The 27769-nt window shown below is 27.9% G+C and overlaps 1 protein-coding gene across 3 annotated transcripts in view; it reads left to right on the forward strand.

Annotated features, from left to right (window-relative positions):
- The window catches only part of LOC135139519 (protein phosphatase 1 regulatory subunit 16A), a 187080-nt gene that overhangs the window by 20921 nt on the left and 138390 nt on the right, over nt 1–27769 (forward strand). Inside the window, exon 2 of one of the 3 annotated variants that reach the window (XM_064069779.1) lies at nt 27221–27309. The exons of the other annotated variants lie outside the window; for them this stretch is intronic. The gene's annotated coding sequence lies outside the window, so the exon portion shown is untranslated. The remainder of the gene's footprint in view (nt 1–27220; nt 27310–27769) is intronic. 3 annotated transcript variants of the gene reach the window in all.

Consider the following 27769-nt stretch of genomic DNA (forward strand, 5'->3'; position numbering starts at 1 on the left):
CGGACTGCGAAAAAAGTTATTACAGTTTTCTGGCAAATTAAAAGTGCCGACAATTCTGATTTTAATTAATTCATCACGGTTCATTAAAAACGTGCGTAGGTGTAGCGACATTTCGAGGGGCCATTTGGAAGCGAATTGAGTCGTGCTGTTTAATTTGTTTGTTGTTGGGGGAGGCTGTTTCTGAATATTACTCCAATTTCGCAACACTGGTTGAAGAAGAATCGACGAACTGGGAGTTTGTCTCCAACGCGTTTTTTATCTCTTGCTTGTTCGTATTTTATAATCTTGATGCGTGATAAAACAATATAAAATAGGACTCCGGAATCCACAACTATGTTATTATTTTCTGTGTTTACAATAAATCAAGTTTGGTCGATGCGCCTTCAAATTATATAAATACCATCCACCTTCTCATTTCCAATTCGACTCTTCCGCCCGCAGAAATTTTAAACGTTTCGACAAAATAAGAAATCGTATCGTCGAAAAAAACTCGAAAGAGGTGTTATTTTCATACAAATTACCCAATCGCGCGGTATCAGATGAATTTTAATGACAGAATTTATGTCGTAGCCATAATAATCGCACTGGAAAAAATGTGGGTAGCAACAATGCGGTAGAATTTGCTACAGATTGTTTAGAAACTTGTAATAAAAAATATTTTTGGGAATGGGTTGGTTTTGATCCGGTGTCGTGGGAATTGTGCCGCTTCGCAAAAATTGTGCTAGTCCAGATTAAGTACATGGAGATAACACAAAGATCTTGTCTCATGCACGAGCGGAAATGATTTGACTATTTGGAGTGATTTTGATTCAAAACTGTATTGATTTTTGTGTACTATTCTTGTTATCAAATTTTCAGTAGCTTGTCAGTAGTTTTGACAGATCAGTTAAGATGAAGCATCCTCTATAAACATGAATACAAAACAACATTTTTTTTATATAGATGTTATAAATTCTGAGATAGTGAAAGATACTCTGATACTTGTCGTAATACTTTCAGCGTGAGAAACGCTACAATCTCAAAATGCGTTTTTTTTTATCAGGACAACAATCAACTGAGAAATAAAACATTGAACAATTGGGTTTTTCGCGGTGTGTGGTTCATATTTTTACATATACCTACTTTACTGAGTTGTAGCTGGATATTGTGCTAATTTCGCTAAGTATTATTTTTTAAATCTTACTGAATTTCGGGATGACGAAATTATTTTTTTATATATCAGTGTAATAATACCAAGCATACCGACATTATCTTTCACAAATCAGGGAAATTAGATAAGTTGATCCTTACCTAATCCCAAAAATGATATATTCGTAAACTATAACGTAAAAACGGTATGGTGTTTCCAGTCATATTTCCTGATAAATATGAATGATTTTTGATAATGACGTCATTAACTTGGTGATTTTCTAAATTGTTTGTCAAAATATTTGCAAAAAAATTTAACACTAATTTACAAAATTATTTGGACACAGAAAATATTTTCCCCTCCAAGTAAATTTTGTTTGATCCTTTCTCATTCAACATTGTAAAACACCCCTAAGAAGCATAGTAATGCAGATAAGTTATTAATTTTTTCCTTACAAAGATTAAGTATTTAAGAAAAAAAATTTGGAAATTTTATCAACAATCGTAAAATCGAAAAATTATAAATTTGTAAAATTGACTAAAAAAAATTAAGTCGAAAAATTGAAAACTTTAAACTTGAAAGTAAAAAGTAAAAAAAAGAATTGCAAATTTAAAAATAGGAGAAATTTTCGACTTTTCGGTTTTTTGTTTCGATTTGTGATTTTTCAATGTTGCAATTTCAAATTTTTGTACTTTGATTATTTTTGAATTTTAGTTTTCTCCAAAGATTTTCAAGTTTTTGTTCGGTTTTTTAAGTTTTTAAGTTTAAAATTTTCAATTTAACGAATCTTCAAATCTTTAATTTATTGATTATTTATTTTTCGTTAGTTCAAATTTTAGATTTTTTATTTGTTGTTGTTTTCGATTTTTTGAATTTGAATTTTTCGATGTTTTTCAATTTTTGAGTTTTCGATTTTTTAATTTTTAGATTTTTCAATTTTTCCTTTCTTCAATATTGTTATAGCAATGTTCCGACTTTTCAATTTAAAATGCCTTGAAATTTTTTTGATTTTTCAAAAATGAATTTTACAACTTTCTGATTTTTTTAACTTTACGTTTCGTCAGTTTCACGATACTTCAATTTTACGATTTTTCAAATTTACAGTTCTTCGATTTTTAGTTTATGGGTTTTAAAACTTTCAATTTTGCGAGGACTCGGAATTTTTTGATTTTTCAGTTTCCAGATTCTTGGAATTTTCGAGTTCTCGTTTTTTCATTCTTTGGTTTCTCAATTTTTTGATGTTTTAGTTTTACGATATTTCATTTTTCGAGTTTTTAATTTTTCAATTTTTGACGTTTGTAAATTTTCAATTTTTCGATTTCTTAATTTTCGGTTGTTTCAGTTTTACGATTTTTCATTTTCGATTCTCCAGTTTTTCGATTCTAAAATTTGTCGATTTTAAAACTTCTCGAATTTTCAATTTTTCAATTTTTGACGTTTCTAAATTTTGAATTTTTCGATTTCCCGATTTCTCAATTCATCGATTTTTGGATTTTCCAATTTCTCGATTTCTCGGTTTTCCAAGTGTTTCGAATTTTCGGTGTTTCAATTCTTCTATTATTCAATATTTGATATTTCAATTAATCGATTTTCAAAATTTTCGATTTTTCATCTTCTCGATTACGATTTTTCAGTTTTTTTGATGTTTTAGTTTTGGGATTTTTCAATTATTCGATTCCTCAGTTTTTAAATTTTCAATTTTCCGGTTTTGAATTTAGCGATTTTTTAGTTTTCAATTTTAATTTCCGCAATTTTTTTTTGAGTTGCAATATTTTGCAGTTTTCTGTTGAATTTTTGTTATTTTTTTCGTTTTTTTTTATATTTTGCACTATATTGATTTTTAATTTCTTTAAAATAAAAGTTGAAGGCTTGAAAAATTAAAATTTGAGAAGTTGAAAAATCGGATGACTAAGAAATGGAAAAATTATAAAATTGAAAATTCGAAACATTGAAAAACTAAAAATTGAGACATTAAAAAATGGAAAAATTACAAAATCAAAAATTGAATAAAAGGATAATTGCAAAATCTTAAACATCAGTTTGAAACATTGTAAGAAATTTAAAACTAAAGAAAATGACAAAATATTGAGAAGAAAAGTCGAAAAATAGGAAAATAGAAAAACTGAAAAATTAAAAATTCAACAAATTAAAAATTGAAAATCGAAAAATTCAAAATTTAAGAAAAACTAAATAATTAAAAGTGAAAACTCGGAAAATGATAAAACGAAAACCTGAAGGTTTGAAAAATCTAAGAATTGGAGAAACCAAAAATTCAAAAACAAAGAAACAAAAGTTGAAAAACCAGAAAAAAATTAAACTGAAACCTTGAAAAATTACAGATTGAAAGAAAAAACTCAAAAATCGAAAATTTGAAGAATTCAAAAATTGATGAAACGAAAAATAAGGTAAATAAATCAAAATTGAAAAATCAAAAAATTCCAAGTTGATATCTCGAAACGTTGCAAGTCGAAAAATTGAGTAAATGAAAATTCAAAAATTGAAAAACTGAAAAATTAAAAATTCGAAATTAAAAAAAAAACATTTAAAAACGGCAAAATAGAAAACTCAAAATTTGAAAAACCGAAAAACATTTTAAATTCGAAAGTTGAAATATCGAAAAGTTGAAGAAATGAAAAATTAAAAATCGAAAACTTCTATAGTCAAGAAAATATAAATAATGAAAAGTGAAAACTCGGTAAATAATGAAACAAACACCTAAAACTATGAAAAATCTAAAAATTGCAGAAACCAAAAATTCAAAAATAAAGAAACAAAAGTTGAAAATGCAAAAAAATTTAAACTGAAGCCTTGAAAAATTACAGATTGAAAAAAAAAGTCAAAAATCGAAAATTTCAAGAATTAAAAATTGATGAAACGAAAAATAAGGTAAATAAATCAAAATTGAAAAACAAAAAAATTCCAAGTTGATATCTCGAAACATTGCAAGTCGAAAAATTGAATAAATGAAAATAATAAAAATTCGAAATTAAAAAAAAAACATTTAAAAACGGCAAAATAAGAAACTCAAAATTTGAGAAATCGAAAAACATTTTAAATTCGAAAGTTGAAAAATCGAAAAGTTGAAGAAATGAAAAATTGAAAATCGAAAAATTCAAAATTTAAGAAAATCTAAATAATTAAAAGTGAAAACTCGGAAAATGATGAATCAATAACCTGAAAGTTTGAAAAATCTAAGAATTGGCGAAACCAAAAATTCAAAAACAAAGAAACAAAAGTTGAAAAACCAAAAAAAAAAATTAAACTGAAATCTTTCAAAATTACAGATTGAAAGAAAAAACTCAAAAATCGAAAATTTGAAGAATTTAAAAATTGATCAAACGAAAAATAAGGTAAATAAATCAAAATTGAAAAATCAAAAAATTCCAAGCTGGTATCTCGAAACATTGCAAGTCGAAAAATTGAATAAATGAAAATAATAAAAATTCGAAATTAAAAAAAAAACATTTAAAAACGGCAAAATAAGAATCTCAAAATTTGATAAATCGAAAAACATTTTAAATTCGAAAGTTGAAAAATCGAAAAGTTGAAGAAATGAAAAATTCAATAGTTAAGAAAATCTAAATAATGAAAAGTGAAAACTCGGTAAATGATGAAACAAAAACTTGAAAGTATGAAAAATCTAAAAATTGCAGAAACCAAAAATTCAAAAATAAAGAAACAAACGCTGAAAATCCAAAAAAATTTAAACTGAAGCCTTGAAAAATTACAAATTGAAAGAACAAACTCAAAAATCGAAAATTTGAAGAGTTTAAAAATTGATGAAATGAAAAATTAAAAATCGAAAAATGCAATAGTTAAGAAAATCTAAATAATGAAAGGTGAAAATTCGGTAAATGATGGAACAAAAACCTGAAAATATGAAAAATCTAAAAATTGTAGAAACCAAAAATTCAAAATGTTTTTAAAGAAACAAAAGTTGAAAAATAAAAAAAATTTAAACTGAAACCTTGAAAAATTACAGATTGAAAGAAACAACTCAAAAATCGAAAATTGAAGAATTTAAAAATCGATGAAACGAAAAATAAGACATAAATCAAAGTAAAAAATTGATATCTTGAAGCATTGCAAGTCGAAAAATTGAATAAACGAAAACTGGAAGATCAAAAAATTGAAAAATTGATGTCGAAGAAACGACCGATTTAAAAATCCAAAAATTCAAATGTTAAAAAACTGAAAAATTTAAACATCGTAAAATCAAATTTTATAATTTATACATACATATGTCTAAGAAACTACAAGCTGTATTTGTTCGACTATACTTCAGGGGGTTTTTATTTTAAGAACAAGTACTAAATTAAATATAAAGGACTACCAAATACTGAGTAAACAAAATGAAACTTTATTTTTTGCTGTTTTTAGAGTCTTTATTCCAGCTAATTGAAAACTAAAAATAAAACATATTTTTTCTAAATCGGACTTTTTCCCATCTTGGTGAAAATAATCCTGCATAATATTTTTGAAAGAAGAAAAGTTGGAAAATTTTAGAAAAAAATTCCACTACTAAAAATATCAAGTTTCAAAAGCAAATAAAAAACCCGAAAAATATCAAACTTAACAACTCTGAAACATTTCGCAAAATTAATTTTTAATGCATTCATAGAGTGCGGTATTACGTATTCCGTCTATGGATTAAATTTAAAACAAGTTTCTTCATTAATTCCTGAAAATAATGTGGTAGTGAACCGAGAGAAATTAATAACCCGAAATTTTAAGAATTCATATAATATGTACCACAAAGCCAAGACCTGGCGCCGTCCCTGCCCACACCTTTGAAATAAAAGTCCTCGTGGATTAGAGCGATGATTCTTTTTAAATTCCTCATGACTTGAACAAGAAATATTTGGCAGTAAAAATTCGTGCTCAAGTTTAACTTGATTCTAAATTCGGGTATTTAATTTTCTTATCTCGTTTTATGATTATGTCAGGTTTATGTGTATTGCATTAGTGTATTTATTCTTATTGCTTTCTCAAGGTGCATTTAATTATTGCAGACATTAAAATGAGTAATAGAGAATGGCTATCACATGAAACATGACTCACACTAAGCCCAGATAACATTTCACTGTGTTAAGCTCCCGCATTTTCTATTGTTAACATTTAAATACATAAATAAATAAAATTAAACAAAAGCGGTGTACAATACCGACAGTAATCGTTTTAAAGTCTTCCTAGAAGTAAAAGCTGTTATTTACTTTGTCCGACGTGAAGTAATACCAATTATTATAACAGTTCCAGCAGTGACAAATAACAAATACAACTAATTTTCCAGTTATTCCCGTTGCAGTCGTGCCACTTTTTGCCTAATTATCCTCTAACTCGAGTAAATTACGCAAAACCACCGTAATCAGCACGTTATTATCGATCACAAATGCAGCGTGTAATAAAGCAGCACGACAATATAAAGTTCCCACCGAAGACCACCTCTAGAAAGTTCAGCCACAATTCAAGAAATTCCGATTCACTTTTTGCTCGAACCAGCGTGTCATTCCGCTAAATATGGAATTAACACTAATGTTTAATGTAATAGCACTCGCGACAAAAATAGCCCGTGACATCGCCGCCAATTAATCCGAATTTCATAAATAATTAAGCATCCCTTCGTCGCCCGAATCACGTCCTAAAAATAAGGTTGCGTAAAGTAGTATTCCTTCCGAGGCGATCACCTTTTCAGCTATTTTAAGACGATCTCTAACACACCAAGCTCGCTAATTTAATTGAATTCGCATTTAATTTCATGCAAATTAATATGTTCAGGATCAACACGTGTCAGTTTCACTGTTCGCATTAAATTTGCATGGTGGGTGTAATGCCGGGGTGCGGTTTGGGACCAGCTGAATTTAATCAGGTTTTTGGGTTCGGGTCCATGACGTGTATTGCTTCAGACGCGCGCTTTTGTGATGGTTGGATGGGTTTTGGATTTGGAGGAGGACGGTTTTATTTATTTCGGAGATAGCGATCGGGACGTCCCGAAGTTGTTTTAAATCACTCGTGTTTTTTCCTGCAAGGAGCGCGATATCGGATGGGAGACTAGGCGGATGCTGGTGAGAGATATCGGTTCGTTCTAGTTCGAGTTATTGCTTGTTATTAGCGACCAACGAAATGTGGCTAATAATAGATTAGAAAGTCATGTACAAATTAAAAAAGACACGACAATGTTTGAATCACCTTGAACAGAAATCTGTTGGTTCTGTTGCAAGGATTTGCATTTTGTGTGCGGTGGAGGTTTTGTAAGAGACAGGGGCGGACTGGGAGGGGCAGGTTCGAGGGCTGAGGTTGTTCACAACAGTTTATAGGTATTTTGTGTTGTATAAATTGCTTAAACAATTTCATTTTTTAAAGTTTTATTTTAAAACTACGTGCTTTCCATATTATGTCTTGAATTAGCCAAAGCATATTTTAATATACCAACTATATAATATATCATAAATTTACTGTATTTCGAGAAGAATGTTTTAACTTGTTTATATAGGGTGATTCAAGTTTCAAATGGTCAGTTTTCCCATATTTTTCAAATATTTATTTTACAATATTTTCAAGATTATCCCTGAATAATTTCATATTTTTTCGACGTTTCACAAACTCTAGAATATGAAAAAATAGACGCACAATTCTTGATCGTCCTGGCATTCCGTTACCCCTATAGTATGAAAAAATACGTTTTCTATTTCTGTCTGTCGTTATTTTTTCAAATTTCAACTTTTGAATTTCGTTTGAATTTTTTGTTCTTATAGTTTTGCGACTTACCATTTTTCTAATTTTTCAGATTATCGTGTTTGGATTTTTTAATTTGCAATTTCTCGATTAAACAATTTTTCCAATTTACAAATTTTCGATTTTTTTGTTCCTCAATTTTCGCTTTTTCGATTTTACAGTTTTTCGATTTTCCAGTTTATTGTCTCTTGATTCTTCAATTTACAATTTTTCTGTAGATCACTTTTGATTTTTTGGTTTCTTAGTTTTTAATGTGTCGATTTTTCATTTGTTCAAGTTTTTCAATTTTCCATTTTTTGTTTTTTTTCAGTGTCAAGATTTAAAATTTTTTCAATTCTTGGTTACCCCAATTTTTTAATTTTCGATTTTTTTGTTTTCCAATTTTTACTTTTTCGATTTTTCAGTTTCCAGATTTTTCAATTTAACGAAAAATTGAATAACTGAGAAATCGAAAAAGTAAAAAATAAGAAACAGAAAAATCGAAAATTTGTAAATTGAAAAATTGAAGTAACGAAAAATTAAAATATTTAAATTTAAAAGATTATGATGATTCTGTGATTTGCAATTTTGCGATTTTTGACATTTTCGTTTTTTTAATTTCTCGATTAAACAATTTTTGGGGTATTTAAGTTTTTCAATTTTATTTTTTCAATTTTTAGATATTTTGTCATTTTTTATATTTTTCAAATTCAAGATTTTCAATTTTTCGTTGCTTGTTCAATTTACATTTTTTCATTTTTTGAACATTTGAATTTTTGAATTGCTGATTGATTCAGTTTTTTGACTTCACAACTTTGAATTTTTCGGTTTCTAATCATTTTGTTAAAGTTTTGATTTTTTTTATTTTTCGACCTCTAAAATTTTTGGATAATTAAGTTTATCAGGTTTTAATGTTTAGCTTCTTCAATTTTTCGACTTATCAAATTTTTGGATATTTAAGTTTTTCGGTTTTCCAGTTTCGCGATTTTTAAGTTTTTAATTTTTCCTTTCTTCGAATTTTCAACTTTTGGATTTTTCGGTTTTGCAACTTTTGAATTTTTTTAATTTTGTCGATTCTTCAATTTTTCGTATTTTGAGTTTGAAATTTTTTGATTTTTCAATTTTTAGATCTTTTAGTTTCTCGCATTTTGACTTATTTTCCGTTTCTTCGATTTTTCAATTTCTTGATTGCTCAGTTTATCGTGTCTTGCAATTTTTCAGTTTCAAAATTTTTAATGTGTGGATTTTTCAATTTCTCGATCAAACAATTTTTTCGATTTTTCCAATTTTTGTATTCAGTTTTTCAATTTTCGTTTTTTCAACTTTTAGATGTTTCATTTTTCCGTTTTTTCAAGTTATCAATTTTACATTTTTTCGATTTTCCAGTTTCAAGATTAAAAAATTTTGACAATTTTTCGTTTCTTCAATTTTTCAAATTTTGGTTTGTTTGTTTCTCAATTTTTACTTTTTCGATTTTAGGGGGTTTCGATTTTTCAGTTTCCTTTTTTTTCAGTTTATTATGTTTTTTCATTTTATTCATTCAATTTGCAATTTTGCGAATTTTCACTTTTTCGATTTTTTGGTTTCTCAATTTTTCAAGTGTCGATTTTTCAATTTCCCGGTGGAACAATTTTTGACTTTAAATTTTTGGAAATTTAAATTTTTCAGTTTTCGTTTTTTCAAATTTTAGATATTTTAATTTTTCGTTATTTCAGTCTTTCAATTTACGAATTTTCCATTTTTGTGTTTCTGAATTTTTACTTTTTCGATTTTTCAGTTTCTCAGTTTTTCGATTTTCAAATTTTTGTTAATTGTTCAATTTACAAGTTTTCAAGTTTACGCGATTTTCCAACACTTGAATTTTTAAATTTTTCGTTGACTCAGTTTTTCGACCTTATAATTTTGAATTTGTCGGTTTCTAATCAATTGTTAAAGTTTAGATTCTTTAATTTTTCAATTTTTACATCTTTCAGTTTCTTGCATTTTCACTTATTTTTCCATTTTTCAAGATATTTTAATTGTGTTTTTTTCAATTTATAGATTCTCCAGTTTGTCGATTTTTCACTTTTTGATTTTTCGGTTTCTCACTTTGTTTTTTCATTTTTTTGGCCTTCAGTTTTTGCATTTTCATTTTTTCGAATTTTTAACTGTAAATTTTCAATTGTTCTGTCTGTTGTTTGTCTGTTTTCGTATTTTCAGTTTTTCGCTTTTTAATTTTTGGATTTTTCGCTTAAAAAAATGGAAAAAATGCAACATTTCAAAATTGAAACTTTAGAAATGAAAAAAGAAAATATAAAATGAAAACTTGGAAAGTTAAAAAAATTGGAAATCAAGAACTTGAAAAATTTAAGACGGGAAAAATTGAAAAATTGAAAGTTAAAAATTGAGAAACTTAAAAATCAAAAAGTGCAAAACCAAAAAACCACTTTGATTTTTCAATTTTTTGGACCTTCAGTTTGTCCATTTTAATTTGTTCGAATTTTTAACTGTAAATTTTCAATGTCCCATCTGTCGTTTGTCTGTGTTTTCGTTTTTTCAGTTTTTCGCTTTTTAATATTTGGATTTTTCGATGTTCCACTTTTTCGAATAAAAAATGGAAAAATTTAAAATTTAAAAATTGAAACTTTAGAAATGAAAGAGGAAAACATATAAAATGAAAACTTTGAAAGTTCAATAAATTGGAAATCAAGAACTTGAAAAATTCGAGACGGGAAAAATTGAAAAATTGAGAAACTTAAAAATCAAAAAGTGCAAAACCAAAAAACCAAATATGTATTAAAAAGTGGAAAAATTGTAAGCTAAAGTAATCCGAAAGTAAGATTTGGAAATCCAAAATTTGAAAATTGAAAAATTTTGTTAATCGAAAATTGAGGATTTGAAAAATCGAACTTGAAAATTAGGAAGATTGAATAAACGAAAAGTTATAAAATCGAAAGAAACCTTGAAAAATGAAATGATAAAACGAAAATTGTGGTATAAAGTCCAGGAAATGAAAAAGAAAAACCAAGAATTTGAAAAAATGAGGAAACGAAGAATTGAAAAATCGAAAAATTAAAAATTGAGAAGCTGAAAAGTCGAAATTGAAAAATTGCAATATCGAAAAATTTCAAAATTGAAAAATTGCCAAAAAAATTGTAGAATTTTTTAATTTTTCATGCCTTTAATTGTTTGACTATTAGAATTTTTGGATATTTAAGTTTTTCTCTCTTTCACGTTCGCGATTTTCAAGTTTTTAATTTTTCGTTTCTCAATGTTTCAATTTCCGAACTTTTCGATTTTTCGAGATTTTTCAGCTTTTGAATTTTTTCAGTTTTTCGAATTTTCAACTTTAAAGTTTTTGATTTTTTAATTTTTGGATCTTTCAGTTTCTTCTCTTATTATTCGTTTCTTCAATTTTTCGATTTGCATTTTTTCGAGTTTTTTGCAATTTTGCACCTTTTGATTTTTCTAAATTTTTTGTTTCTTCAATTTTTAGATACTTTAATTTTTCGTTTCTTCAGTTTTTTGGTCTTCTGTTTCTAGATATTTTAATTCTGTGTTTTTTCATGTCTTCAATTTTTCGATATGCAATTTTTCGTTTGGGTTTTCATATTCTTTATTTTTTTCAATTCGTCGTTTTCTATGTTTTTTTCCAAATTTCAAAATTGTCAAATCAATTTTTCGATTTTAAGTTTCTCGATTTTTAGTTGTGTTTTTGATTTAACAACTTTTAGATTTTTCAACTTTTCGAATAAAAAAAAAATGGAAACATTGTAAAATTGTAAAACTGAAAAATCAAAAATAAAAAAACGAAAAAAAAACTTGAAAATTGCAAAAATTAGGAAACTAAAAAATCGAAAAAACGAAATACGTATTGTAAAATTGAAATATTGAAAATTAAAGAAATCGCGGATTTTCAAAATTTTTCGTTTCTTCAATTATTTGATTCTTTAGTTACTAGATATTTTAATTTTGTGTTTTTTTCAGTTTGTAGATTTTTCACTTTTTTGATTTTTCGGTTTCTCAGTTTGATTTTTCAATTTTTCAGTCCATCAGTTTTTCCTAAATTTTAACTGTAAATTTTTCAATTGTTCTGTCTTTCGTCTGTTCGTTTGTCTGTCCTCTCTTTCGTCGTCTGTCGTTTGTGTCCACATGTATTAGACAAATAATCTCTGAAACTACCGGACCGATTGTTGTCAAATTTTATATACCTATCTTATTTTTACATTTCTTTTATTCTTATAAATTTTCTCGTGAAAAATTCAATACAGCATTATACATAAAAACTATAGTCAGAACATTTGACAATTAGTCAAATATGTTCGATATGACAATATGAAGCACAAACCCGTAAATAAAAAAATTAAATTAAATTAAAAATTTAAACTAAACCTGCTACGTGTGGTGGATAAGAATTTATTGCTGGGACGCCTTCAGCAATTTTCGTATAAAAATTTAATATTGTTTAAAGTTTGATCGATCTCTGGGATTGCGGAACTTCAAGCCGAAGAAAACCCCGGAAAGTCGTATTTTCGATATTATACATTTATTCCAAAGGATAATTCGATATCGTTAGAGAGTCCTAGGTTTTTACCCTTCAAAGTCTAAAAGCACTCCATTTATTTTATAACATTCTCAAAGAATATTCCTTTTTATCAATCAAATAAACTTAAACGAGTTCAATATATTTATAGTCGCAATACTTCACACTGCATATTACTTTCCGTTTCCTTTATCTCGATCGCAAACCCACATATTTTATCCGAGTCCGGTTCTGAATAGAAGTTTAAAAGTGAGAGGTGGCAAATCCGGAGAATGCAATTTTTTGCGTACTTAATGGGTACACGATAAAAATGACACTTGTTTGGGATATTTTGTTTTTAATTAGCGAGAGGTTGGCGGTGATATTAATAGCCAGATTAATTTTGCTCATCATTATAATCCTTCGAAAGCACTTTGCTGCTCCAGTGGGATTAGATAAATTAGCTCGTAAAAGTCCACCGTTTTTGGATTTTTCGATTTCGAATAATTGTTGGCGGAAAAAGTTTATTTGAACACATATTTAAATTTCTATTTGAGTAATCGTGAAACGGTAAAAAAAAAGGACGTTTGTTGAGCTGTCACTCGGGAAGCAAAAACACACAGAAGACGACTTGGAACAAAAGTTAGACCCAACTTGTATCAATTTTTAATTCTCGATGTAGCGGAAAGTTCGCCGGCAGAATACCAAATGTCTATCTATTTTCCTGTCTAGATCAATATCCTTCCATTTGACGTAATAGCTCAGAATTGATCCCTCGCATTCGAGTGACTTCTATCAATTCGGCGTTATCGCATAAACGAGCGTAAAATTGAACCCCAACGAATTCTCTTCCTCCATTGTTTCCTGTTATTTGTGTTCACTTCATATCGAAGTTTATCCCGAACAGAAAATTGAAATTTTCAATAGCCGACTGAAATAAAAGGAACGTTCCGTCCCGAGAGATGGGTTTATGACTGTAATAATTGCGCGAGATACAGGTCTAGCGATTCCTGTCATTTTCCATTTTCTCCGGCAATTTCCCCACAGGAACATGACGAAAATTCGTGCTTTATTGTGTCGGCGAAAAGTTGTGCGGAATTGGAGCGGCAGTTGTGCTGGAAGTGAAAGTGGCGAGGAATTTGTTGTTATTTTTAAACCGGATTCGCTATTATTTTAAATTTAAATAGGGTCTTTATTGTGCAGAAAGTGTCCGCGGAGAAAGACGAACGCGCGTTATTTCCAATGGGGATCTTTATATCGAAGGTAGTAAACGGCGTCTGCTGAGAAATATGTATATGGAATGCCAAGATAAAGTTAACGACACCGAATTGAAAATTAAAATTCATGAAGTTGAATGTCCCCTGACATTTTGTGAGTGTCATAAAATACCACTTGAACAATGTCTGATGCCGAATTAGAAAAATTGATATTACGCAGCTGCGACCTTTTCGGGTCATAAATTTGCGCAGATGAAATATTAGCTCCGAGGAGGATTATGGGTTTTTAGACAAAAAATTGGTCCAACGAATCCTGCCTCTTTGAAAGATTATAAAAAAATTTACGATTTTTATTTTCTGAGAACCTCTATAAAGGCGTAAATAACTTTTCAATTGTTCAATTTTTTTTTGTTCTTCAGTTTTGGATTTGCAAATTTTTCGTTTTTTTTTTTGTTGATGACTTTCCAATTTTTCGTTTCTTCAATTGTTGATTTGCAAACTTTCTACTTTTCATTTTAAATATGTAATAACAATTATTTTGAAATTTTTTCGACTTTTTCAATTTTATGAATTTTGGTATTCTTTCATTTTTCAATTATTGGATTTTAAAACTTCTTCATTTATTATATATACTTTTCGATTTTTAATTTCTCATTTTTTCGATTCTTCAATTTTTCATTTCTTCAAATTTTCGATTTGCAATTTTTCGTTTCGGTTTGTTATTTTCTTTATTTTTACAATTTTACGATTTCATAATTTTTTGATTTTTATATTTCTATTTTTGTTCTGCAATTTTTTTAGTTTTCATTTTAAATATGTAATAATAATTATAATTTAAAAAATTGTTCGCTTTTTCAGTTCTACAATTTTTTTACATTTTTTGATTACTGGATTTTAAAAGTTTTTCATTTGTTTGATATTTCAATTTGTCGATTTTTATTTAATTGTTCGATGTTTCAGTGTTCTAGTTTCTCGATTTCACTATTTTGACGATTCTTTATTTTTTTTTTTAATTTTTTGAGTTTTCCAAATTTTCGATTCGATACGCTTTTACTTCTTTTCAATTTTTCTATTTTTTTTCGATTTTTAAGTTTCTCAATTATTAGTTGTTCAGTGTTTTAATTTTTCGTTTTCTTCAGTTCTTCGATTTCCAATTTTTTGGTTTTTCACTTTTTCGATTTTCCAGTTTTTCATTTTTTAATTTTTCCGATTTTTTAATGTTTTAATTTTGCAACTTTTGAATTTTTCAGTTTTTAGATTTTGCAATTTTTCGATTTGGGTTTGTCGAGTTTTCAATTTTTAATTTTTCAATTTTTCGTTGTGGGTTTTATTTTCTTTATTTCAATTCTTCGATTTTTCAATGTTTCGTTTTATTTTGTTTTTCCAATTTCAATTTATTCAGTTTTTCGTTTCTTCAATTTTTCGGTTTACGATTTTTCAATTTTTAGTTTTTATATTTGCAATTTTTCGATTTAAAATTTCTCGAGTTTTTAATTTTTAATTTTTCAATTTTTTATTATTAAATTTTTAATCTTTTCAAATTTTCGATTTGCAATCATGTTTTATTGTCTTCTTTTGCTTCATTTTTAGTTTTTCGATTTATCAATGTTCCGATTTTTCAGTTGTTAATGTTTAGTATCTTCAATTTTTCGACTTTTCAAGTTTTTGCATATTTCTTCGATCTTTCAGTTTCGCGATTTTAAAGTTTTTAATTTTTCGTTTCTTCGGTTTTTCAATTTTTGAACTTTTCCATTTTTCAATTTTTGGGCAGGTAACTTTAAATTTTTCGGTTTTGCAACTTTTGAATTTTTTCGATATTTCGTTTCTTCAGTTTTTCGAATTTCCAATTTTTAAGTTTTTGAATGTTCAATTTTTGGATTTGCATTCTTTCGAGTTTTAGCAATTTCGCACTTTCTGAATTTTTGAATTTTTCGTTTCTTCAATTACTCTTTCTTCAATTTTTAGATACTTTAATTTTTCGTTTATTTAATTTTTTGATTCTTCAATTTCTAGATGCTTCAATTCTGTTCTTTCGATTTGCAATTTTTCGTTTGGGTTTTTTATTTTCTTTATTGTTTTCAATTTTTCGTATTTATTTCCTTTTTCTAAATTTCAAAATTGTCAAATTAATTGTTGGGTATATATTTTAATTTTCGATTTGCAATTTTGAGTTTTCCAATTTTTCGATTCTCTATTAATTAATTTTTTCGATTTTTAATTTTCTCGATTTTTAGTTGTTCATTGTTTCAGTTTTTCGGGTCTTCAGTTCTTCGATTTGCAGTTTTTCGATTTTCCACTTTTATGATTTAGCAACTTTTAGATTTTTCAACTTTTCGAATAAAAGAAAATGGAAAAATTGCAAAAATTGGAAATTAAGAACTTGAATAATTGAAGAAACGGAAAATTGAAAAATTGAGAAACTTCAAAATTGAAAGAGTGCAAAATCGAAAAAACAAAATACGTATTGTAAAATCGAAATATTGATTAAAAATTAAAGAAATCGGGAAACTGAAAAATCAAAGACTGAAAATTTGAAAAATTGAATAACGAAAAATTATAAAATCCAAGAACGATTTTGTAATTCCTTTTTTCAATTTTTCGGTGTCTCAATTTTTAGATTTTGTTCATTTTTCGTTTCTTTAATTTTTCACTTTCTCAATTTTTCGATTTTACAATTTTTTCAATTTTCAATTTTTGTATTTTTCAATGTTCTGCAATTTTTAGAACTTACGAATTTTCGATTTTACAGGACCAAGTTTTTGGTTTTTTAATTTTTCACTTTCTCGATTTTTAATTTTTCGATTTTCCAATATTTTGACTTTTCAATTTTTTACTTCCTCGATTTTCAATTTTCCGACTCTTGCATTTTTCGATTAAACATGTTCGATTTTTCAGTTTCTTCTTCAATTTTTCAATTTAAATTTTCAATTTTAGGGTATTGCAACTTTTGGATTTTCCAATTTTTTCATTTTTCAAATTTTGGATTTTACAATTTTGCCCAAATTTTCGAGTTTAAGAATTTTTGATTTTACAATTTCTCTTTTTTTTCATTTTCTCGGATTTTAAGTTTCACGGTTCTTTATTTTTTTGATTTTGTAATTTTTTGGTTTTTCAATCATCCGAGTCTACATGTTTTCATTTTACAAGATTTGGAATTTTCAGGATTTTTCATTTTTTTGCAAATTTTGGATCTTTTACAATTTTTTGGTTTTTCAATTTTTTGATTTTTTAGTTTCGTGGCTTTTAATTTTTCTATTTCCGACTTGAGGATTTTTCGAGTTCTCGGTGTTTCGACTTCTGACTATTCGACTTTTGGATTTTTCCATTTCTCGATTTTTCAAATTTTCGATTCTTCAATTTTTTAGTTTTTTCGATATTTTGATGTTTTAGTTTTGAGATTTTTGTAAATTCTTGATTTTCGATGCTTCGATTTTTGGATATATATCCTATTTACCTATTATTTCTAATTTTTCCATATTTCAATTCTGGCATTTATCAATTTTTCGATTTTTCAATTTTTAGATTTCTTTTCGCTGAAAAACATTTCGACTTTCTGGTTTTTCGAATTCTCGATTTCTCAACTTATTCAGTTTTTCGATTCTTTAATTTTTCCAATTTTTCGATTTTTTTAATTTTTGAATTTCGATTTTTCGATTTATCGATGTTTAAAATTTTCGAACTGGAAAATCGGAAAATGAAAAATTATGAAACCGAACATTGAACAATGGAAAAGTTGAAAAATGAAAGAAAACGAAAAAACGAAAAATTGTGATATAAAATCGGAAAAATGAAAAGTAAAAAATCGGGACAATTAAAAATTGAGAAAATGGAAAAGCGGAAAATGAGAAATTGAAATATCGAAAAATTGCAAAATTGAAAAAATGAGAAACTGAAAAAGTGCAAAAAAACGAAATATACATATATTGTAAAATCGAAATATTGAAAATTAAAGATATCGGAAAATCGGATAATTGGAAATCCAAAAATCGCAAAATTGAAAAATTCGAAAATCGAGGAATTGGAAAATCAGAGATTCTAAATTTGAAAAATTGAGTAACAAAAAATTATAAAATCGAAAGAAACTTTGAAAAAATATAAAGTGATCAAATGAAAATTGCGATATAAACTCGAGAAAATGAAAAGTTAAAAACGGAAAAATGAAAAATAAAAATCAAGAACTTGAAAAAATGAGGAAACGAAAAATTGAAAAATCGAAAAATAAAAAATTGAGGAACTGGAAAATCGGAAAATGAAAAAATATGAAACCGAACATTGTACAATGGAAAAGTTAAAAAATGAAAGAAAACGAAAAAACGAAAAATTGTGATATAAAATCGGGAAAATTAAAAATTGAGAAAATGGAAAAGCGGAAACTGAGAAATTAAAATATCGAAAAATTGCAAAATTGAAAAAATGAGAAATTGAAAAAGTGCAAAAAAACGAAATATATATTGTAAAATCGAAATATTGAAAATCGGATAATTGGAAATCCAAAAATCGCAAAATTAAAAAATTCGAAAATCGAGGAATTGGAAAATCAGAGATTCCAAATTTGAAAAATTGAATATCAAAAAATGATAAAATCGAAAGAAACTTTGAAAAAAATAAAGAAAGTGATAAAATGAAAATTGCGATATAAACTCTTGAAAAAATGAGGAAACGAAAAATTGAAAAATCGAAAAATTAAAAATTGCAAAATTGAAGAATGAGAAATTGAAAAATTAAAGTTGAAAAGACGAAAAATTATCAAAAAATCAAAAAATCAGGAAAATAAACAAAAAAAAGAAAAATGTAGATAATAATTAATAATAATAATAATAATAAACTGCGGAAACTAAAAATTGAAGATTTTTCCAGGTGAAACAATTGAAAAATTGAAAAAACGATAAATTGTGATATTAAAAAAGTGTAAAATCGAAAAAAAGGAAATACGAAAAATTGCAATATCAAAAAATTGGTGGAAATTCAGATTTTTCGAAAAATTATATGAATTGATTTTACGCGCTTTTCAAGTGAGTTTTCATTACGAAAATTAGATAGATAAAGTGAGTCGTTCTTGATTTAATTAATAAAATAAATTGAATTAGCGTCCGCTCAGCAAGGAATGCCAGTGAGAAAATTGAAAGTAAATTTGGAAGCGTCATCAACGTGCATAAATCTTCATTGATCTTTGATTTTGTAGTTGAGCAAGAAAAGATTAATGTTCTCCATAATTCTCTCATAACTCATTGTGATTAAAAATATTTTAACCAAACTATCCACAACTTGAATTATACTCGTACCATTGAAAATACTGCGTCTAGTCGCTTTCCCTTTTTGCTTTTCCTCACTGCGATAAAATCAGCTGGTGTCCTTCATCACCCGCAGGAACCTTAGTCCATTCATGAAGCCAAACGCGTAAATGAAAACCCCATAACTCCAGGCGGAAGAAGCACAAAGGAGGTTAAAAAAGCGATAACACATCCATATGCGGGAACAAGGATGAGGACCATCAAGTTTCCTCGTTTCCGGGGAATTTATAAAATCGAATGATGGAACACGGTCGGACGTCACAAAAGAACAGTAACGTCTTCCTTATAAAAAGACTTCTTTATATAGCACCGACCCGTTGTGTTCTTTAATTAAACCCGACGAAATGGTTCTAATGCTGCATTTCCTCTATTATCGCGGCGGGGCTTTTTATGGTAAAACACAGGATGAAATTCGGCGATATAATTTCACATTGTTGAGGATGGCAGAATGTGGTTTAATATGTGTGTTTGAGGTCATCCGTCTGTTGGAAGGACGGAAGAATGTCGTTGAACATCACTCGACATGCATGGCTAAAGCAATTACCACCTTATGAAGGCTATGACCTGTGATGGGGGTAAATGCGCCATAATCGCCACTTTCTAATTGCGTGGTGACGATATTTTTACTCAGACCACGATGAAATTCTGAGAATTTCGTTTAAAATTTTTTTTCTGTTGTGTTAAGTCTAAGTAAAGTTTCTGTGTGTTAATTTGGAACTAAAGAGGTCTCGTTAAATTCTGCAATTTAACGGCAATAAATTGTACTATAAAAAAATAATAATCTAGAACTGAAATCGTTTGTGATAAATGTGGTAATAAACCCGGTTTTAGAATTTAAATACAGGTAATAAATAAATAAAAATATTATTTAATGAAAGATAATACAACTAGGAACGTTAACCAAATTTTATTTATTCATTCCTTGCAAAAAATTGTTCGGTCGTGTTTGTACTTGGTAATTTGTTTTTAATTTCACAACTGTTTACGTACAATTTCCTAGAAAAAATTAACGTATGAATCGATTTATGAAACAGTTATCTAATTTCCGTAAAATTCAGGTAAAACCGTGACGCTATAATTAACACAACACAATTATTTGTTGTTTTAAAGTAATTTTTTGAGATTCGTTTTCTCAAAAATAACTTTCTGAGTTTACAAACTAATTCACAGCTTGTTGTAAAAATAAGCGGGTATTATATTTGTAAAATTGATACTTCGTGGACACGAATTGTCTCGAAGCGAGGAAAGATCGTCTTTTGAAGGCTATTTTTGTTGGTCAAACAAAAATATTTATTCCATTGAGTATCTTGGGTTTAAATAGTAACGTTTGTGTGCTGTTAGATTTATTACTTCAGTTCGGTTCTAAATTCGACTTATTAAATTAGCTTTTGATTAGAGGCGACGATGACGAAAATTCTAATTTGCAACTGCTGGATAGTTCGGAATTAGGCAAACTTTCGTGTAACTAAGTAATTTTGTTCGAATTTTTAGATCTTAGTTCTTAGATTGTAATTAATGTACTCGTAAGCAAAAGTATGCAACTCACATTACACAAACCTCACTGGTATTTCCCGCATAATGTAGCTTTAAACCCACTCAAACTTTCTCCTACTGTTGAGTCTTTTTAGGAAGCATATTTTTTAAGTGATTTACAACGCTCGGTATAAAGTTGGTTCTCGGTTTCCAGAATAGGGAAATCTGAGCACGGGATAGTTTATTGCGAAATGAGGATTTAAATACACGAATTAACATTGCGTTATGTAGTTATTTACCACTTTTTGTGTCCATCATCACGGGTGATATAGTAACACATAAAAGGTTTTATGTGTAAAGATTATTCGTTACAGATCAAAACGTTTGAATTCGTTGTTGTTTTAATTCAGGATGGGATTTAAATTCACGCAAAACCACACAAACTTCCAAAATTTTATTTATTTTTTTTTTTTGTATAATTTTGAACACTGTTTTCATAATAGTTTTTTTTTTTATTGTAATTTAGAAAGTGGAATTTCCCGTTGTTGGATTTTACGTAGAGACACGTAATATTAAATTTAGTTTTGAATGCCAATTTTTTTGATGTGATTATATCATTGTCACGTTTTAGTGAGAAAGTTAGTGCAAATATAAATAAAACATAAGAACTACACATTACTTTCTGTGTTCATTCGACGAGTAAATTATTTCCGAATACAGCAGAGCTTTTAGAGATAATTTTGTAAATTTTACGTTTATTCACACTTTTGTAGAGTTAATTTGACGAATTTATAATCTTTTCTTTTTTTGACGATTTTGGCAACTTTTTTTGAAATCTCTCTTTTAGTCGTATCTTTTTTTGGCATTTTTGACCTCCTTTTCATTTTTGGATTTGTTGAGTTTTCGGACTTTCAATTTATCGTTTTTTCGATTATTTGACTTTTCGACTTGTCGATTTTGCCAGATATTTCAACTTCTTGATTTTTAGATTATTCGATATCTCGATTTTCTGAGTTTTCCAATTTTCAATTTCCCGAATTTTCGATTCGAAGTGCTGATTTTTCCAGTTCTTGATTTATCAACTATTCGATTACTCGATGTTTGACATTTCGACTTTTCGATATCTCGGTTTTTCAGTTCCCGATTCTTTTATTTTTCCATTTCTTGATTTAGCACTTCGATTTTTCAATTTCTCGGTTTATGGTGTTTTCTATTTTCGATTTTACAATTTTCAAATATTTGAATTTCTTAATTTTACGACTTTCCAAATTTTGATTTCTCGATTTTTCGATCATTCGATTTTTCATTATTTCAATTTTTCGACTTTCCCATTTTTCAGTATCTTGATTTTTGGAATTTTAGATTCTCGACCTTTCGATTTTTGGTGTTTTCCATTTTGCAATCTTCAAATATTTTAAGTTCTCGATTTTTTGACTTCTCGATATCTCGATTTTTTATATATTTTATTTTCTTCTGTGGAGTGGGAATGGAAACTAATTATAAAATCTAGGCTGTGAAAAGTAAAAAAAAAGCGCTAATTGTAACTTTTTTTTATTAAAATCAGTTTTATTTTAGCAAGTACTAGCCCCACCCACCCACCCTCTAGTTTCTTGGAAAATATGTCATTTGCCAAAATCATTATTATCTTAGCAAGTATTAACCCCGCCCACCCACCCTCTATTTTCTTGGAAGGTATGTCATTTCCCAAAATCAGTCTTATCTTAGCAAGTACTTGTACCGCCCGCCCACCCTCTTCTCAGTTCTCGATTCTTGCTTTTCCATTTTTTGATTTAGGACTTCGATTTTTCACTTTCTCGGTTTTTGGTGTTTTCTATCTTCGATTTTACAATTTTCCAATATTTGAATTTCTCGATTTTTTGACTTTTCCATATTTCGATTTTTGAACTGTTCGACTTTTCGATTTCTGGATTTTTCAACTTCAATTTCTCAGTTTTTCGATTCTCCAACTTTTTCCATTCTATTTTACTACTTTCCAAATTTTGATTTCTCGATTTTTCGATAAATTCGATTTTTCGTTATTTCGATTTAGCGACTTTCCGATTTTTCAACTTTAGATTCTCCGACCTTTCGATTTTTGGTGTTTTTCATTTTGTAATCTTCAAATATTTTAAGTTCTCGATTTTTTGACTTCTCGATATCTCGATTTTTTATATATTTTATGTTCTTCTGTTGAGTGGGAATGAAAACTAACTATAGAATCTAGGCTGTGAAAATAAAAAAAAAAAAATCAGTTTTATCTTAGCAAGTATCTGCCCACCCACCCACCCTTCAGTTTCTTGGAAAATATGTCATTTGCCAAAATCATTATTATCTTAGCAAGTACTAGCCCCGCCCACCCGCCCTCTATTTTCTTGGAAGGTATGTCATTTGCCAAAATCAGTCTTATCTTAGCAAGTACTAGCACCGCCCACCCACCCTCTTCTCATTCTAACTACTAATTCTGTTTCTGTTCAGTGTAAGATCCTTCTTTTCATTTAGTTCGGATAAAATCAATCACTGAAAAGGAGACAGGGTGGGTGGACGGAGCTATTATGTTCTGTCGAGTGAGAGTGAAAACTAATAATGTAATAATGGAATAAAAATTAACAATAATTTCCTTTTTTTATCTACAAAATTTTTATAGGTAGTTATTTTGACGATATATTTGAAAAATGGTTGAAAATGTCAAAAATGCCAAAGTCAGTCTTAACTTATCAAATACTTGCCCCGCCCACCCACCCTCTATTTTCTTAAAGAACATGTCATTTGTCAAAATCAACTTTTTTGTGACTTGTTGCTTTTGTAGTTTTTTTTTGGTGTTTTTTGTCACTTTTTTCATAGTCACGCATTGTTTTGTGTATTTTTTGCGTTTTTCTAGTCCTTTTTGTTATGGTCTTCTTTTCTCACTTTGTAAATGCCTTTTTTTATAATTTTTTTGAGTTGTGTGACTTGTAGTTTTTGAAATGATTTGAATATACATAGGTCGATTTGGAAAAAAAATGTGGAAGGTTATTTCGATAGAACTTCGTTCGTCCTTGAGGTAAAGTCCATGCCGATTTTTTGAAAAATAATAAAATTTGATTTTGCGATTTTTGTTTTTAATCTTAGTAAAGTAAAAACCAGTAGCGTAAATTACAACTCCGGAAAATCGAAAATCGATAAATCAAAAAATGGAAAAATCGAAATATAGATAAATGGAAAGCTTGAAAATCGAAAAAATAGAAAACTTCCCGAAAGTCAAAAAATCGAAAATTGAATTACCGAAAATTAAATGGAGTGAAAATTCTAATACCGTAAAAGTGAAAAGTCGGGAAATTAACAAAACTGAAAATTGGAGAAATTGAAAATATTATAAATCGAAACGTAAAATACTTGAAGTCTCAAAACTGAAGAATGTAAAAATTGAAAAATCGAAGATTCGAAAAATTGAAAAATCGAGAAATCGAAAAAGGAACAAATAGAAAATTCGAAAATTGAAAAATCTAAGAATCAAAATACAGACAAATTCAAAACTCAAAATATCAAAAAATAGAAAGTCGAAAAATCAATGTATCAAATATTCGAAATATTGGAAATTCTAAAATTTCAAAAATCGGAAACTCGAGAAATTAAGAAGTTAAAAAGCAAAAGATTGAAAAATCGAAAAGCTGAAAACGGAAAAGATGAAAATTCCAGACAACAATTGAAAAACCTAAAAACTGAAGAATGCATAAATCGAAAATGGGAAAATTCGAAGAATTAAAAAATTGAAAAATCGAGAAATCGACGGAAACAAGTTGAAAAATCGAATATTCGATGAATCAAGTATTGGAAACACTAAAATTAGAAAAATCAGAAAACCAAAAAAAGAAAAATTAAAAAATGGACAAAGAAAACCGAAAAATCGAAAAATCTAGTAATCGAAATATATGTAGAAAAATCGAAAATTCGAAATATCGACAGTCGGAAAAATGGAAGAATTGAAAAATTGAAAAACCGGAAAAGCGAAAATTCGTAAGTAGAAAAATCTAAGAATCGAAATACAGAAAAATTCAAAATTCAAAATATCGAAACAATCGAGAATTCGATGAATCAAATATTGGAAAAATCGAAAATCAGAAAATTGAAAATTCGAAAATTTGAAATATCGAAAAATAGAAAATCAAAAAACTGAAAGTCGAAAAATCGAATGTTCAGTGAATCAAATATTTGAAATATCGAAAATTCTAAAATTTGAAAAATCGAAAACTCGAGAAATTAAGAAGTCAAAACGCAAAAAATCAAAAGTCGAAAATACGAAAATTTCAAGAATTAAAAAATTGATAAATCGACAAATCAAAGAAAACAAATTAAAAAATCGCATATTCGATGAATCAAGTATTGGAAAAACTAAAATTCGAAAAATCAAAAAACCAAACAAAGAAAATTTAGAAACTGACGAAGAAAACCGACAATCGAAAAATCTAGGAATCGATGTGTATACATATGTAGAAAAATCGAAAATTCGAAAGATCGAAAAATCGAAAATTCAATTAATCAAATATTCGAAAAAATCGAAAATCCAACAAAAACTGAAAATTCGAAAATTTGAAATATCGAAAAAAAGTCGAAAAACGGAAAGTCGAAAAATCGAAAAATGGATTCATCAAATATTCGAAAAATCGAAAATTCTAAAAACGAAAAATCTTAGTCGAAAAATAGAGAAATCGAAAAGTAAAAAAGTTTAAAATCCAAATACTAAAAATTCGAAACACTGAAACATGGAAATATTTGACAGTTTGAAACAAATTGAAAACTCGAATATCGAAAATTCGATTAATCAAATATTCGAAAAAACAAAAATTCGAAAAATAGGAAAGCCGAAAATTCGATAATCGAGAAAAGCGAGAATCGAAAAACCCAAAAATCGACAATTCTAAGAATCGAAATATAGAAAAATCGAAATTTCGATCAATGCAATGGTCGAAATATCGAAAAAAAGAAAATTCCAAAAACAGAAAACTGTAAAGTCGAAAAATCGAGAAATCTAAAAATAAAAGTAGGATTTTAATCGTTAATTAACATTACATTACATTACATAAAAAAAATAGAAAATTCTCCTCTGTTTTTGTAGTTTTTTAATAGCTTCTTTTGTGGATTTCTTATATCTTCTTTTTTGATTCTTTGCTTTTTTGTATTTTTGCTGACCTTTATTTGACGTCTTTTTTGATTTCTTTATTTCGGTTGCTCTATGTACTTTATGTTTCTTGCCTTTGTTGGAATTTTTAACCGTTTTATTTTTTTTTGAGAATTTTTTCTTGCTTTTTGTAGCCGTTCTTTATTGTTTTTTTCTAACTTGCTTTTTTGCGTTTCTTGTTCTTGTTCATTTTCTATCATTTTTTGGTTACTTTTTCCAGTCGCCTTTCTTTTGATTTCTTTTATCATTCGTTTTTTAAAATCTTTTTTGTGGACTTTTTGTCCCTATTTTTTGTGACCATTTTGTTTCTTGCCTTTTATTTTATTTTTTTTTTGTGATTTGTTGCTTTTTGTACCTACTTTTTGATGTTTTTGTCACTTTTTGTGGTCACCTTTTTTGTGTGGACTTTTTTCGTCGTGTTTTTCTTGCCTTTTTTATTGTTTTTTTTTTCTCTTTTTGAATCGCCTATTTTGGAGCTAGATCATACTATATGTACAGAATTAAAACAGTGACGCTTCGTTTGATTTGTTTTCCATATTTTTCGTATTTTTTTTAAGTGAATCTTCTCGTAGAATTTTAAATTTAAATTTGTAATAATATTAAAATTAATAAATAATTATGCTGATTCTCTGTATATGTAGTTTCTAACTTTGAGGTTAGGTCAAGTCATGCTATGTCAGATCAGATCAAGTCAGGTCAAATCAAATTTTCTTATTCAAGTGGAACGACTGTAATCCAAATTTGTCTAATCTTCCCCAACAAAATTTGATAACGGCATCTCAAAATTTTGCATGGTAGATATTTTTTATATTTTATAATATGACATACTCTTGTACCTGTGGTTTATGAATCCACCTTCAGTTTTCACCCTAGGAATCCCGATTTTTGCGAAAATAAAAAAATGAAAAGTGACAAAAATACGGAAGAACTGAAGCATCAGAAATATCAGAAACATTAAGCACGTGGAAAAGTCCGTACTGACAAAAAGTCAAAATGTCAAAAGTGCCAGACATTAAATAACGTGTGAAGAGTCAAAAACGTGACATATGTGAAAATATAGAAATGCAGATATCGAAAAATCAAACAGCAAACAATCCGCAAAAAGTTTAAAATGTTGAAAATCTCGGATTTTTTTACAATGAGCTAAAAATATGCCAAGGAAGTCAAGAGTGTCAAGAATAAAAAAATCAAGTGTCAAAAACTTTGAAAACGTCAAAAACAAAAATTCTGTCAAACACAAAATAACGCGAGAAAAGTCAAAAAGTAGCAGGTGTTAAAAAACTAAAAACGAGAAGAGTGAAAAAATAAATAATGTCAAGAACGCTAATAACATCAAGAATGTCAAACATATCAGACGCATTAAACAAGTGGGGAGCTTCAAAATTTGAAAATATCGGAAACTTCAAACTGAAAAAGTCAAAATATCAAAAATGTCAGACATACAATAACGTGAGAAGAATCCGAAAGGTGGCAGGTGTGGAAAATATAGAAATCAAAATATCAAAGATCAAACAGCAAATAATCCGAAAAAGCTTCAAAATGTCGCAAATTTTAGTTTTTAATTGTGTCAAACGTGAAAAATATTGAGAAGGTGACAAGGAAAACGTTAAAAAAATGTGGGTCTCTAAAAATATCAAAAAATTGTTATTCTTTTTTTATGGTTTGTCGTTTTTTTTTAACCTTTTCTAATTTTTTTTTTCTTTCGTGACCTGACCTGAATTGACCTGATCATTTTTGTTTTAGAAATATCGTGTAGCTGGCAAAACGCTAACGAAAATGTGTCTGATCATCCCAATCAACAATTTGGTTAGGTCATCTCAAAATTTTGCATGGTAAATATTGTTTAAATTTTACGAAACAACACACTTCTGTACTTATGGTCTATGAATCCGCCTTAATTTTAGATTTCCGCACAAAATCAAAATTGTAGTCATTTTATACTAATGCACGAGAAGAGTAGTGGTAATAATGCGAAGTGGGCGGGTTCGATCCCCTCATGAGTAAATTTAACATACAGGGATATCAAAAAAATAAGATTTGCATTATCGAATCTTATAATTGTTTAAGATTTTTAAATTTTTAATAGGCACTTAAGCGATTGCAAAACAACGTTGTATTTGTTTATCTCTAAAAAATTGATGACAATATCTAAAAAAAGTTACACAATACAACAAATGAAAACTTTTTATTTACACTGTGATCAAGTCGAGGCTCCATTTTTATATTTTATTACCGCATTGCCGACCGATTTCGACCTTTTACCCCAATTTTAATTTTTCTGCGGTGCCCGAA

Source organism: Zophobas morio, unplaced genomic scaffold (assembly GCF_036711695.1).
Source record: "Zophobas morio isolate AGI-343-1 ecotype UQ-CSIRO unplaced genomic scaffold, CSIRO_AGI_Zmor_V1 ptg000031l, whole genome shotgun sequence".
NCBI classification, from domain to species: Eukaryota; Metazoa; Arthropoda; class Insecta; order Coleoptera; family Tenebrionidae; genus Zophobas; species Zophobas morio.